This window comes from Sus scrofa, chromosome 8, assembly GCF_000003025.6.
Source record: "Sus scrofa isolate TJ Tabasco breed Duroc chromosome 8, Sscrofa11.1, whole genome shotgun sequence".
Classification (NCBI taxonomy): Eukaryota; Metazoa; Chordata; class Mammalia; order Artiodactyla; family Suidae; genus Sus; species Sus scrofa.
Window position 1 is genome coordinate 22,785,233 of NC_010450.4, and position 15,191 is coordinate 22,800,423.

Below are 15,191 nucleotides of genomic sequence, written 5' to 3' on the forward strand. Positions count from 1 at the left end.
TGGATTATATTCCATTCACCAATAAATGAAACTGGGATTCTTTATAGAAAAAGATTAAATATCATACTGAGACAGAGACTATGTAAGATGAGCCTGGAGCCTCTTGTAGCCAGGAAATAAGAAAGTGCCTAAAAATATAAATCCCACAATGTTGTGTATTTGCCAAAGAGATGGAGCAGCCAACTGAAAGAATTCCCACGGGCCAAAGCTGGAACAGTCTGAGCAACTAAATAAAGGAGTATTGGATTATTGACCAAAGCATAAAATAAATCCATGAATCCATAGTTACATAAATAAATGATCGAATATATGATAGATACATAGAAAGATAGATAGATGGATAGATAGATAGATAGATGGATATATAGATAGATAGGTGGATATATAGATAGATAAAGAGAAAAAAGCAAAATCTCCCGTACAAAAAAATATTAGATGATGTGTGTAGATACTCTGCCATTAAGGAAGGGGGCATAAATCCCCATGACTTAGGTTTGAATTGTGCAGAGAGTTTCAAAGAGTACAGGCTGGAAAGAGGATAAAATGGTAACTCTCAGTGGAGAAATTTGACAAACACTACCTCAGTCAAGGGATGGAGGTAAATATCGATAGTATGTACCAGTGACATGAGATGGGGATGGCACTTTACCTCGGTGACCTTCCAACCAAACGCCTATCAGTAGAGACTACTCCTGAGACAAACTGCAGAGAGGCCTAATTGAGGGACATTTAAAAAAAATACCTGAAAGTATTCCTCAAAACTGTCAAAGTAACCAAACACAAAGAGCATCTCAGAAATGGTCCCGGCCAAGAGGAAGAGCAGACTAAGTAGACACCGTGAGTAAATATAATGGGGTCTCCTCGATGGGAATCCCAGATTAGAAGAAGTACATCGCGTGAAAGCTAAGGAACATAAAGCATGAACTTTGTGATGATCCAGCTCAGATGACATGCATCTCTCTAATATCCTCCGGGCAGAGTTTGGGGCCCCTGCATCCATAGCATCTTACTGTCATAACATGTGACATATTGTAACTTGAATGTTATTTTTAACCATTGTCAATTACATTATATATATTAAGTCATCTCAGAAAGGGTATTTTGCACTTATAAAATTTTTAATTCAACTTTAAACTTTTTTATTTGTATATTTTCCCTCAGTTATTAGATGTGCATTGTCAGGATTAACAAAAACCCCTATTTGGCATGCTTTGTGTGTTTGTGCTACAACTAATCTGCATTTACATGGTGGAATTTAATGCTATATTCGGATGGAGGAACTGAAGGTATAAATTATGTTGATTTCTTAGAAAAAACCCTTTTTGAGAATTCAAGAGTAGATATAATCTGTAAATCTTTGAAGCATATCAGAGAGATGATCCACTCATTTACTGTATTAGCTCATTAATTCACAAAGACTGGTATTATTCAGAGCACGCCAAGACCTTTAGGGAAGTAAAATAACTAAGTCAGGAACATTTTGCAGAGATGATCAGAGAAATAACTGGCTAGTCCTGCCCCAAAGGAAAGGCCATCAGACTAAAATGATATATTCATAGAACAGTATTCATGCACTGCTTTTAGGTTTTGAGTATGATGAGAAGGTTGTGGAGGTAACAGTGTTGTAAATCAGAAAAGATCATCAGCCTCAAGGCAAGGATAATGAGTTTTTGCTTCTTTTTACTGAGATGTAATTGACATATAATATTGTATAAGTTTAAAATGATTTGAGGCATTGCTGTATTGCAGTGTGATTAGCATTGTAGTATTAACTAACATCTCTAATATTCCACATAACCATCATTTATTTACTTACTTATTTATTTATTTATTTACTTTTTGTGGTGAGGATACTGTATTTTATTCTCCTAAATTGCTAAGAGGTTAGATTTTAAAGGCAAAAGGATTATTGACGCAGGATCCTCTGTTAGACAATAAACAACCAGAAAGCGATAAAGTGAGGATTAATGACTGATTTAAAAGAATAATCTGAGCAGAAAGAGGGTAAGCAGAAGTGTTAACTCATGTGGAAACTCATGGTCTTGTTTATGGCCAATTTTATCAGATCTTGGGTAACAAAGGAAATGGCTTCAAGTTCTAATTGACTAGTGAAGAAAGAGATGCTGAGTGTGGCTTTTACCAGAACTTCAGTGAAGCCTATATACATACAAAGATTTCAGCATCACATCTGGCATGAAATTAGGATAGATCAAAGAATATTGGCCCTGCCCTTAAGGTGGGCTCAGTCTAATAGGACAGAGGCTGTGACTAGAGCAATAACAGTATGATAATAATAGAACTATGAAAAATGCTTCAGTGGTACAGAAAATAGACTAATGTATCAATTTTCATCAAATTATTCAATGTTTCAAAGTTTTATTAATCCTATAGACCATCTGAAATCCTCAACCTGATTGATAGACACAAAATGATCGTTCTGATAACTCATTATACATTCTTTTTTCTAAGGAAATCTTTTTTTCCCCTAGATACTGAATCATTATAATTAAATAGCATTTCCCCATAATGAAATACATTATGTTCTAAGTGACTTTCAGCCTTAAAAAAATGAATTTATGAGAGAAAGTACTCATTTGAAATATAATTGTCTCTTTTTGATGTTTAATTGGGGATTTTTTTTCTTTTTAGTTTAGGATGAGAGGAGTTTCCTTAAGAAAATATTGGGGAGTTCCCATCATGCCTCAGTGGTTAACAGATCCGACTAGGAACCAAGAGGTTGTGGCTTCGATCCCTGGCCTTCCTCAGTGGGTTAAGGATCTGGCGTTGCCGTGAGCTGTGGTGTAGGTTGCAAACGTGGCTCAGATCCCACGTTGCTGTGGCTCTGGTGTAGGCCGGAGGCCACAGCTCTGATTTGACCCCTAGCTGCAGGAGCGGCCCAAGAAATGGCAAAAAACAAACAACAACAAAAAAAAAGACAAAAAAAAAAAAAAAAAAAAAAAAAAGGAAAAGAAAAAGAAAAAAGAAAATATTGGTACCTTTGAAGGAAATGAATGAATCAGTAAGACATATCATTTCACTATAAATTTTTCTTTGCTTTTTAAAATATTAAATCCACAACATTTAAATATTATTTTTGTAAGACTGATGTGAAATGCCTTCTTATATTCAGTCTTTAATTTGGGCTGTTTGATTTCCAATTTATTACCATATCTACAGTCTTTTTCTTTCTTTATTCTTCTTTCTTTTTCTCCTTTTTTTCTTTCTTCCTTTTTTGTAATAATGCCATTTTATTAGTGTCTCCGTTTCGTACTTTGTCTATAAAATGCTCTTGGATGAGGACTGCTTGCTCATGGGGCCACTGCCATGGAAATGAAGTTGTTTTTGTTTTGCTATTTTTATTTTGTTTTTTCTTTTGTTTTGCCCACAGTTAAAATGTAACTTTTTTTTTCTAAATTTAATCTAGAGAACATAGACTTTTATGACACTTATTCAATCTTTATTTTCAGCCTCATAAAATATACCCTCCATAAATTTTAGCCAAAATATAGCTTTTCAAAATGTGATGTACAAATATAAGGATAAAATAATATTATAAAGACAACTATTTTTAAAAAAATTCAAAATGAAGATTTATTTTATTTATATGTATTATTCTTTAGTCTATTTTCTCTATACAATATTAATATCTTATTCTCAAACTATTGCTAGACATCTACATTGCTAGAAGCCCACATTTTATTTCCTGAAATTTTGATACAAGCATCTTCAGCATCTATATATATTTTACCCTAATTATAGAAGCTGCTTATTCCCTGTCTCTAAAAACCCATTTCTTAAAATTTATTATGTCTTATTAATGATTTTAACACTTCTTGATTAAATTGACAAAGCCTGTTATCTCATACCTTCAAAAACCACTGTTTCCCTACAAAATACAATTTCCAAATGAAAGATCATTAAAGAAATCCATAGAAAATAACATGGTAATAACTTACCTCCTTACTGAGAAACAAAGTAGAAAAAATATAGAACAAAATATCTTTTTGGTATCCCTCCCAGAGTTCATTTTATGGAAGCAATTAAGAGTTCCTTCCCTAGCCATTGAACAAACAACTACTTGATAAGACTGGTGTGAAAACCTCATGTTGTTACAGTATTATTAATATCATTACCTTCACACATTGTAAAAGAAACAATATATCTGAATCATGATATGCTGTAGAAAGGAAAGAGGAAGTAGTTCTAAAATTCTAGGATAATTTTCAGAATAATTGGATTATCATATCTACAGTTAAGAAAATTAAGGAAATATACATATCAAAGTGATGATAGATTAAAATATTAACACTAGAGAAACAACACCAAAGTATAATTTCAACACTTTAACCATCATTTTAAGGCCCAGGAACCAAAAATATGTTAATATGATATTTCTTTACTTGCTAACTCTAACAGTCCTTTGAGGTAGTGTAATCTAACAAAGCACACAGAGCTACAAAGTGGCAAAGATAGATTTCAAGCCCTCTTGTCTGATTCCAAGCTCATGTTTCATTGTTTATTTTATTTTATTTTTTTGTCTTTTTGTCTTTTCTAGGGTGCCACCTACAGCATATGGAGGTTCCCAGGCTAGGGGTCTAATTGGAGCCTATGCCAGAGCCACCTACACCACAGCTCACAGCATCGCCAGATCCTTAACGCACTGAGCAAGGCCAGGGATCGAACCCGCAACCTCATGGTTCCTAGTCGGATTCGTTAACCAATGAGCCATGATGGGAACTCCTCATAGTTTATTTTAAATTATAACATGTTTTACCATAATTTACATGTCCTATTTTGTATACCAGTTTTTTACTTACAGCCTTTATAGATAAAAGTTTTCAAGCATTATGTTTACTTTATAATTTGTTTGCTATTGCCTTTAAATTTCTATTTTAGCTGCGTTGTTCCTTTTTTTTTAATTTAATTTGGTAAAAAATCTGCAAAATCTTGAAAATACTTCATGTATTCTGTTTTTAGGAATCATAGTAAATATACGACAGGTAGACATAGAAAGTTAATAATTGAGATAGTAAAGAAATGTTAAGAGAAAGAGAATGGGGGAGATTAAAAAATAAAGCTAACAGAATTTAAATAATCCAAAGATGTAGTAGGATTTAATTTTTTAAATGTGCTATTTAAAAAAAAAATACTATTTCGTGTCTGTGATACCATTTTAGATGTGCCTGCCTCTTCACAAATTGTACACTCGAATTATTGAAAAATTAACATTCAAATGTAGGCCTATTTCTCTTACATGCCTTTCTTAACAGATTTTTTATTTTTTAGTTATGGATGATGCACAATCTAACCCCAACCTGTTTAAGAACAAATGGATATATATAGCTTCATATAACTAAATAGTGCCATGAGAAATAATATTGTTTCCAGGCCCGTGGCTTCTTATTTTATCATTAGGTCTCACGTGCTTCCTCCATGGTCATTTTCCTCTGTTTTTCAGACCCTCAGGCAGAGTCCCCAGGGAGGAATCAAGTTGACTGTAAGTAGTTTGAATTATTACATCCTATCTCCTCAAGTTAAAGACCAATAGAAAGAGAGTACTCAGCTTAATTTGAATATACTTAGTTCCTTTGACCATCTCTGAGCCAGTGACTCATTTGTGCATGCATTTATTTTAAATTTAGTTATGTAAGTTCACCCCTCAAGGTGCAGATACTCCTTATCCTTTTCCTTACTTTATTTTTCATGTTACTACCATCACACCTGGTTTTTATATTATTTCATATACTGGTAAATTGCATGTATATGAAAATCAAATTCATTTGTTAGCTTATCATTTCACCCATGTAGGTGAGATCATTAAACTCCATGTAGGAAGCATATCGTGCCTGTTTTATTTATTCACTGCTTTTTCTCCAGAACCCAGAAAAGTGTTGGCATAAAATTTCTGCTCAATGAATGAATGAATTTATTATTATCTACTCTTCACTGTATTCTAAGTATTCGAGATACAGCAGTGAACAAAATATAAAATAGCCTGGTCTTATTTTATACTCTAATAGGAGTATACATGACTGATACATAGATTCATAGATAAATGTACACATTATGTCAGGGAATTATAAGTGCTAAGAGGAAACAAAGCTGTTTCTGGATGTCGAGAGTCATGCTCATTAACTGGTGTGGGCTAAGGCATTCATACTTCACTGACTATATATGAGGAGAGACTCAATCAAAGTTCCTTTCCTGAAAGACTGGAAGGGATGTTTCTGTTTAGTTCCTCTGCAGTATGTATATTTAGCAGACGATAATGGAATAGATGTTAAGAAGGCAACAATAGTAAAGTCTACTGTAACATCATTAAGATCTTTTTCTGTCACTCAACAAATGTTTGAGTGTAGGCTTCTTAAATTTTTCTAGAGTTTAGAAATCATTAACTATCTTAACCTAGTTTCCTGGAGAGAAGAATCTAAAGGAATATCAATCGATTCAGAGAATGTAATCTCAGAGAACAGTAAGGGGAACTAAAGAGAGCCAAGATGAAGATGACACTCACATTGTATCAACCATCTGGAAACCATTCAATTACCGTGTCTCAGTACTTCTCTGCTGAGTTATAAAAGAAGGACTTGTCCACAGAATAGCTTCCACTCCTGGTACCAGACTGCCTCCTATTACTTCACACACACCCACACTCCAGTCTCTACTCAACCCTACACCACCCCAGGTAATCTCACACTTTCAGGAAATCATTCTGGAAATGAAGCAACAGAGAAGCTCTGGATCAGGATATGAGAGGAGAGTAGCATGGACAAAATGGGTCACTACTGAGTTGTGTATGAGTGAATTTGGTCAGAAGCCACACAGAAGAGGCTGCAATTGCCATTGGATCAGGTTGCAAGGAACTTGGATATGATGAAGCAAACAGGATATGAAATGATAACTTGGAAGAAGAAACATTCCTACTCATATGGAACGTCTTAAGGACATACAACATGCAACATAATAAATAAATAAATAAATACATTTTATGATATGCTAGTAACTATATGCTTATTGATAGAATAAAATGAATTTGTATTTGACCATAATTTGGGTTCAGTCTTCTAAGTTCTCAAATGACAATGTATCTAATGAATTTTACCTTTTGGCAAGTTGTTTGCATAGTAAAGCTTACTTACAACCTTTGCTGTCAGTAAATTTAATTGTAACTCTTATCTTTTCAAAATGCCTTTTTCAAATTTGGACATAAATTATCTTGCCCCAGGCTTCCTAGGCTAAATACATAGGTCTCTCTCTATTTGCACTCTACTTTTTCCAACACTTCACATCGAATAATTTTATGTAATTTGCCCCCTAATGTTCACTGTCATCTGTCTTTTAAAATCTTTTTGATGAAAATAAATTGAATAAAATCTTTAGTTGTATGACAGGAGAACAAATTTCTTTTCATCAGTAATAATTATAAGTGAAAACCTATGATTCTTATGTATTTATGTAATATAATTAGTATGGCTTGTAGTCTAGAATGTACTGAGATTGTGTTTGCATATTGTTGAAAATTGTCTGGCATTTGTGAACTTAAAAATATTTCCAGAGATAAACTAAGTTGTTCCAAAGGAATAGAAGGTGATGTACAGGTATTTCTAATGATTTTTAAAATGAAACCCAGAATAATATCCATGATGAGCTATCTTTGTACCAAATTATCTACATGGATAATACAATGTATTTTAGGGCATTATGGGTATATTTTTTATTGCATTATTAACACAGTGAAAACTTTTTAACTTTACAACTCACGATTACACAAAATGTTATGGAAAATATTTAATATTCCCTACTTTTTGTGAGTAAATAAAAATGAGTTTTCTATAAGTAAAAAGAAAAAAATCTGGGCTCTTTTAACTTTGATTATTGCTATATTAAAATTATAGCAATAGTAATTATTAGATTACTGATAGACTAATATTAAGTGAAATTGCAAAACACTCTAAGTTTGAACAATTCTACATTGCCTTAAAATCTAACAATTTATTTTGCATAGACAAGGTCCATCACTTAACATTTTCTGATAAGAGTGGTCATTATTAATATATCTGATCTTCAAAATTAAACAATATTTTGATTGATTTTTACCAAAACTCAAGCTTACTTAAAATGAAAAATAAAATGTCACTACAATGATAGATGTATGTCATTGTGTATTTGCCCAAATTCATAAAATTAACAACACCAGGAGTGAGTTCGAATGTAAACATTGGGTGACTGTGATAAAACAATGTCCCACTCTGGTGGGGGATGTTGACAATGGGGGATATTATGCATGTGTGGAAGCAGGGGGCATATGGGAAATCCCTTTATCCTCCCCTCAATTTTACTGTGAACCTAAAACTCCCCTAAAAACTAATATCTTATTAAATAAATAAATAAATAAATAAAATGCCAATTTTCAATTATATTTCCATGTGGAATTTTGTTTCCTCTGGGAACAAAAAGAAATAGTATCCATAATTTGAGAAAGAACGATAAGTCAAGGAAGTTCAGAGGGAAAAAAGTAGAGGAAGATTTAACAAAAATAGGAGTTCCGATCGTGGCGCAGTGAAAACAAATCTGAATAGGAACCATGAGGTTGCAGGTTCGATCCTTGGCCTCACTCAGTGGGTTAAGGATCTGGCATTGTCGTGAGCTGTGGTGTAGGTTGCAGATGTGGCTCAGATCTGGTTTTGCTGTGGCTGTGGTGTAGGCCTGTGGCTGTAGCGCCAATTCAACCCCTATCCTGGGAATCCCCATATGCTGCAGATAGAGCCCTAAAAAACAAAAAACAAACAACAACAACAAAAAGATTTAACAAAAATATATAGAAATTAAAGTAACCAGGAAGATATAGCTTCTCACACTATTTAATTGCCTAGAATTCCCTGAATAAATCTGTGTTTGTGTTACTACTGTCTTCTTTACGATGTTAAAAACATCTTGAAAACTATAGTTTAATTCCTGTTTCTTTATATTTGAAAACTTGTTTCTTTCACTGAATATCTTCCCATTATTTCATAAATATCCTATTAGTGACAATTCCAAAGTCCATACACTTACGTCATGTAGGCAGTGGCAGATAATTGCTTAAAACCAAGTCTTAGGTCCAAATCTAATTTTATTACTGGCAAGTCATATACATGTTTTGAAAATTTCTTGAATTTATATTTCTAATCTTCATTTCCATTGTATTTCAGATAGAATTCGAAGTGGAACATTTTGAATCTACATACAACTATAACACTGCTGTGATATTCTTAAAAATTTCAAATGAAAATAATGTACTCTACCACCTACACATCTTTATTTTTTGTCCTATTCATTTATATTTTTGGAGTCCATATGTAAGTGACAACATACAGTACTTATCTTTGTCTGATTCATTTCACTAAGTATAATACTCTCCAGATCATCTATGTTGTTGCAAATGGCAAAATTTCATTCACACACACACACACACACACATCTATATGCCACGTCTTTATCCATTCATCTGTTTATGGACACTTAAGTTGCTTGACTATATTGACTATTGTGAGTGATGCTTTTATGAACATTGGGGTGCATCTATCTTTTCAAATTAGTGTTTTCATTTTCTTCAGATATATACTTGGGAGTGGAATAGCTGGATGATATGAGTTCTATTTTTAGTTTTTTGAGGAATCTCCATGCTGGTTTTCCACAGTGGCTGCACCAATATACCTTCCACCAACACTGTACTAGGGTTCCCTTTTCTCTACATCTTCACTAACATTTGCTATTTGTGGTCTTTTTGACAATAACCTTCCTGACAGGTGTAAAGTGATATCTTGTTGTTTTGATATACATTTCTCTGATGATTAGTTATATTGAGCATCTTTTCATGTGCCTGTTGATCTTTTATTTTGAAGAATCTCTCTCAACAAGTCTAATTATAGCTGGAATCAGGCTATACAGGCACAACCTGGACACTCTGTTATATTTCCTACTTGCTGTTTTAAAAAAATTGTACTTCCATCCAAACATGTCACCTGACCATGGCTTTGCCTTTTACTTCACAGAGAAAATAGAAACTACCTGAAACTAATCTCTCATTTCTTTACCCTTCCCAGAAACATAAAATATGCTTTTTCCCCTCCCCTTCTTGAAGGAAAGCTACAGTCTTCCTACTGTCTCAGATAAACCATCTTTCTAGATTTCTTTTTCTGTTTGTTTTCCTTTGTCTCCCTTTTTTATCCCATTTATCGTCAGAAAAAGATGTTATGCCATGGTAATCAACAACTCTGGTTTCTCATCAATGTATAAATCAATAAAGTCTTAGTTCTTGTCTGTGTTTTCTATTAATCTTATATTTGTGTGACAGCAGATCTTTGCAATCTCTATTTCTGTGCATAAGATGGTAGAGGTTCCAACTCCTGGCCTATCAACACTCTGTTGAAAGAAAGAGTGACTATAGATGATCATGCACTGTTTCTGTCAGGCTTTTTTCCAACAGCCACATACACTACTGCTCATATTTCTTGGTGTGCTGATGACTCACTTGGCCAAAACAAACATCAAGTGAGTGGTGAAGTGCAACTCTCCAGTGTACACCTTGTTTTTCAGCAATTAAGTGGTATAAATTCTTTTTTCAGTTATTTTTCATTAAGGTAACACAGGTATACAGCATAGTATAGTAAGTTTCATGTGTTCACCATTATATTTCTACTTGCGTGCACTACACAGCATGCTCTCCACCAAATACTTAGTTTTTATTCCTCAGATTACAATGCCCACTCACCCCTTCCCCTCCGTATCTAAAGTGTTTGTTAATGTTTGGTTTAGTTAGTTCATTTATATATTTTGTTTATTTTTTATATCCCAGATATATAAATAGCTCACACAAGGCAGCAGCAAGAAAACAAACAACCTGATTAAAAAAAATATGGGCAGAGGAACTGAAAAGACATTTTCCAAAGAAGACATGCAGATGGTCAACAGATTCATGAAAAGATGCTAATCATTACAGAAATGCAAATCACAACCACAATGAGATATCATCTCACACCTGTAAGAATGGCTATTAGCAAAAATGCAGGAAATAACAAGTGCTGGTGAAGATGTGAAGGATAGGATACTCTCATGCACTGTTGGTAGGAATGTAAATTGGTGCAGACACTATGGAAAAAAAGTATGCATATTCCTCAGAATATTTAGAACTACTATGTGATCCAGTTATCTAACTTTGGGGTATTTATCCAAAAAATATTAAAACACTAAGTCAAAAAGGTATGTTCTCCATGTTCATCGCAGCATTATTTGCAACAGTTAAGATAAGGAAACAACCTAAATGCCCATCACAGAATAAACAGATAAAGAAGTAATCCATGTATATATATTACTACTTAGCCATAAAAAAAATGAAGTATTTCCACATACAACAACATGGATGGTAAGTGAAATAGGTCGGAAAGACTGACTTATTTCTAACGCATTTATACAGCAACATAAAGCCTCACCATACACAAGAGTAATAACTGAAGTGCTCAAATGTCAGCCACAGAATCGAGTTTAAAGTCTGGGATCTCTTGGAGATGTAAGAAACTCATAAACTGAAGAGTGAGGATGTTTCACAAATAAACTACAATGGTAGAATGGGATACATATTAATTAAAACAACACTCAGACCCTTCCTGATTCATAAACAGTAAGAATAGATAGGTGTTCCTGTTGTTGTGCAATGGGATCAATGGTGTCTCTGCAGAGGCAGGGATACAGGTTCGATCCCTGGCAGATGCAGTGGGTTAAGGATCCTGCATTGCTGCAGCTGTGGCATTGGTCACAGTTCTGGCTCAGATTTGATCCCTGGCCAGGTGACTCCATATGCTGCAGGGTGGCAAAAAAAGAATATATAGTTCAGAACAGGCAGAGAATTAGAGAAATTCTGAAATCCATTTGGGGTAGTGAATATTTATTTTTTGCCTTAATTCTGTCCCCTACAGGTAGGTTGCCTATCCAATACCCTTAATTTGAACCTTCCCTGAAGCCTAAGTTTAAAGTACTTTTCCAACTATTAAACTTTATTTCATTTTTAATAATTAGGGTTATATGAATAAGTCACCTCCTTGAATCCCAGTGGTCTCTAAATATATGGAACCACTTTATTCTTTTCCTTCCTGTTTGCTAACTGACTAATCATTTTTTATTTTGCACCCAACTTTTTTCTTTTTCTTTTTATTACTCAATGAATTTTATTAAACTTTCATTTGAATTACTTGACAACCAAGCTAACAGAAGCCCTCATACTTTTAAACTTTGAGTTCTGAATTATTGCAAATTTCCAAATTAATTCTTTAAGAGAATCATTAGAATCACAGATTTCTGCAGATGTTATAAAATGGTTTCTACCAATAGCTTGGCTTGCCATTATTTCAATCTTCAACACCAGTTTTCTTGGTACCCACTGCCCACATCTTAAAATAATCCCACAAATGTTAGTACCAGCACCCTTATAGAAACTAACTTCTGGTCCAGGTATTTTTATACAGGTATTTATGGTTATAGACTCTCCCAAATTCATGAGCTTTGTGATCAATGGCAGAGGAACCAAAAGAGGACACTTCTGCCTTGAATCTTAAAAGAATTCTACCTCATATGGCATTGTTAGGAAGTGCAGTCTTACGCCCAGAAAAGGAGAACCCAAATGGTAGTAACCAACACTAGTGAACCAAAAATTCTCTCCAATACAGTTTTCTACACTATAATCAAGATGATTTTTCTAAAATACAAATGTTTTATTTACCTGAACCATACCATCACTCATTTGTAAAGACAGGATGTAATACAGGCCTGTGCAACATTTCAAGTTTGAACTCTTTCAAGTAGTCAACACTACCTCTCAAAATCTTAGCCTTTTGGGTTTTTTGGCTGTACCCACAGAATGTGTCAGTTCCTGAGCCAAGGATCAAATCTGAGCTGCAGCTGCAACCTACACCACAGCTGCAGCAATGCTGGATCCCTAATCCACTGTGCTACTGTGGGAACTCCTACTTCTTTATGGTACAATTATTATGGACCAAATCCTATATTAAATGGACTGAAAGATATATATGGTATATATATATATATCTTTCTGATATATTATTTATAGTAATAAAAGAAACACTGCATAGACGTTTTCTTGGAAATGGACCTGAAAGATATATATGATAGATATATATATATATCTTTCTGATATAATATTTATAGTAATAAAAGAAACACTGCATAGAAGTTTTCTTGGAAAAATACCTCATATGTCAGATATATTTCGAACTACTTTGTATGAATTTCTTAAAATATTATATGTCTGCTCCTCTAAAGTACTTGCCACTCAAAGCAGTATTAAAATAAGATCAAGCTGAATGTGCAAATGATCCATATTACAAGAAATATTCCAATCTATTCCAAATATAGCTGCACACTTCAGTGTATGATAATAACTAGTGAAAGAGAAACAGACACTAACCTTCAGAATCTGGGCTCAGGCAATATACTGTTTAAATAAAGACAAAAATCACTTGACATTTCAGCTCAATAGTGTTCTTCTAAGATTCATTGTTAGAGTAGCCCCCTAAAATTTTTATTTAGAGGCTTTGTTTCCAACATTAAGGTATAGATTTTTTTCTTCACAACATTCATTATTTAAACCATTGTTAGTCCCACAATAAAAATGACCTTAATGTAACAGGGTATCATTGTATTTTACATTATTATTTTACATTACATTATTATTTACTCCAGTAGACTCTGCTTGATTTCTACAAAATAAATTACTTTTATCCATTCCAATTTCTAAACCACTTTGTGGAAGAAATATTTGAATTCATCAATTTTAGAGACATTGAATCATCCTTCAAGCAATACATGATGACATTTTGAGCACAAATATCAAGATTATTATTTTTAAAATTAAATATTACCTGAGTGTTTAAAGTGGCTGAGGAGCATATTAATATTAAATATTATTTCTGACATTTTAAAAAGGTCAAATATGCTGCTGTTATACAAAAACTATTAGCAGAAACATCAAATTATTATAATCATTCTAAACACTAATTTGGTTCAAAAGTTAACATTTAGAGAGTTTGGACTCAATATTTCTTCTCAGTGAAGGTCAACATAATTTCACTGTTCAAGTTTCATCCAAAAAAATTTTCACTCAACTTGAAAACACTAACTTAATATCAACATTGGCTTTCACTGAAATTCTTAGTGAACGTTTTAATTTTTCCTGGCTGACTACAGTTGCTCTAAGGGGGGAAGGTCATTCTTTTTTCAGTAACTTTTCCAGCTTCCATCTAACTCTTCTACAAAGCATAATCCTTGAGCACTAAACGTAGCTGAACAAACTGTGAGGTTGAGGAGGATGTTTGTTTCTTTGTAACTCAAAGAACAAATTCTGCTCCACTATTCACCAGTCATTGAATGGAGGACTAGACCTTGAACAAAAATCCAGCTTTGCTCCCAAGACTCAGCTGCCTAATATTTCTACCTCATTCTCCTTATGGACTTTCCTAGAATAAAATGTCTTTTGAATTAAAGCACAAATCATGTACTTTAATTATTTAAATCAGAATTTGGGTGGACATTTTGCATCTCTATTTCATCTTCTGTATAAGCATTGAGTCAACGTTTACATTACTGCTTGCATATGTCTTACTTAGTTCTCTTCGCTTTGTAAATTCTCATTTTCTTTATTTACCCAGTTTTGTTCTCTAGAAGAACATTTTCAATCGTGATATAGTCATCTTCAGGAAGATATAAAATCTTCCATATCTCTTAAAATCTTTAAAAACATACATGTAACCAACTGTATTTCTGTTCAGATAAACCAGAGGACTGGGATATTTTATGTATGGAATATTGTTCAAATTCAAATAGCTAATAAAGATCTAAACTAAATCTGGAACAGAAATCATAAAATACTATCTTTTCAAATATCCCTTAAGAATGATTATGTGAAAATTTACGTCACGTTTTTTTCTGGTCTCCTTGGGTTCAAGTATCAGTAAATTCAAGTAGGCTACATAACAAGCACTCAGAACCATTCCACAACAGATAAAAACCGTTCCACTACTAGACAGGATGAGCTAAAATGTTTCGTTGGTTTTGCGCACAGATAGAAAAGGGGCCGCTGTTCTGAACCCCACATATCATTGTATTATCTTGACACTTTGAAGAAACTCACAAAAATAGAA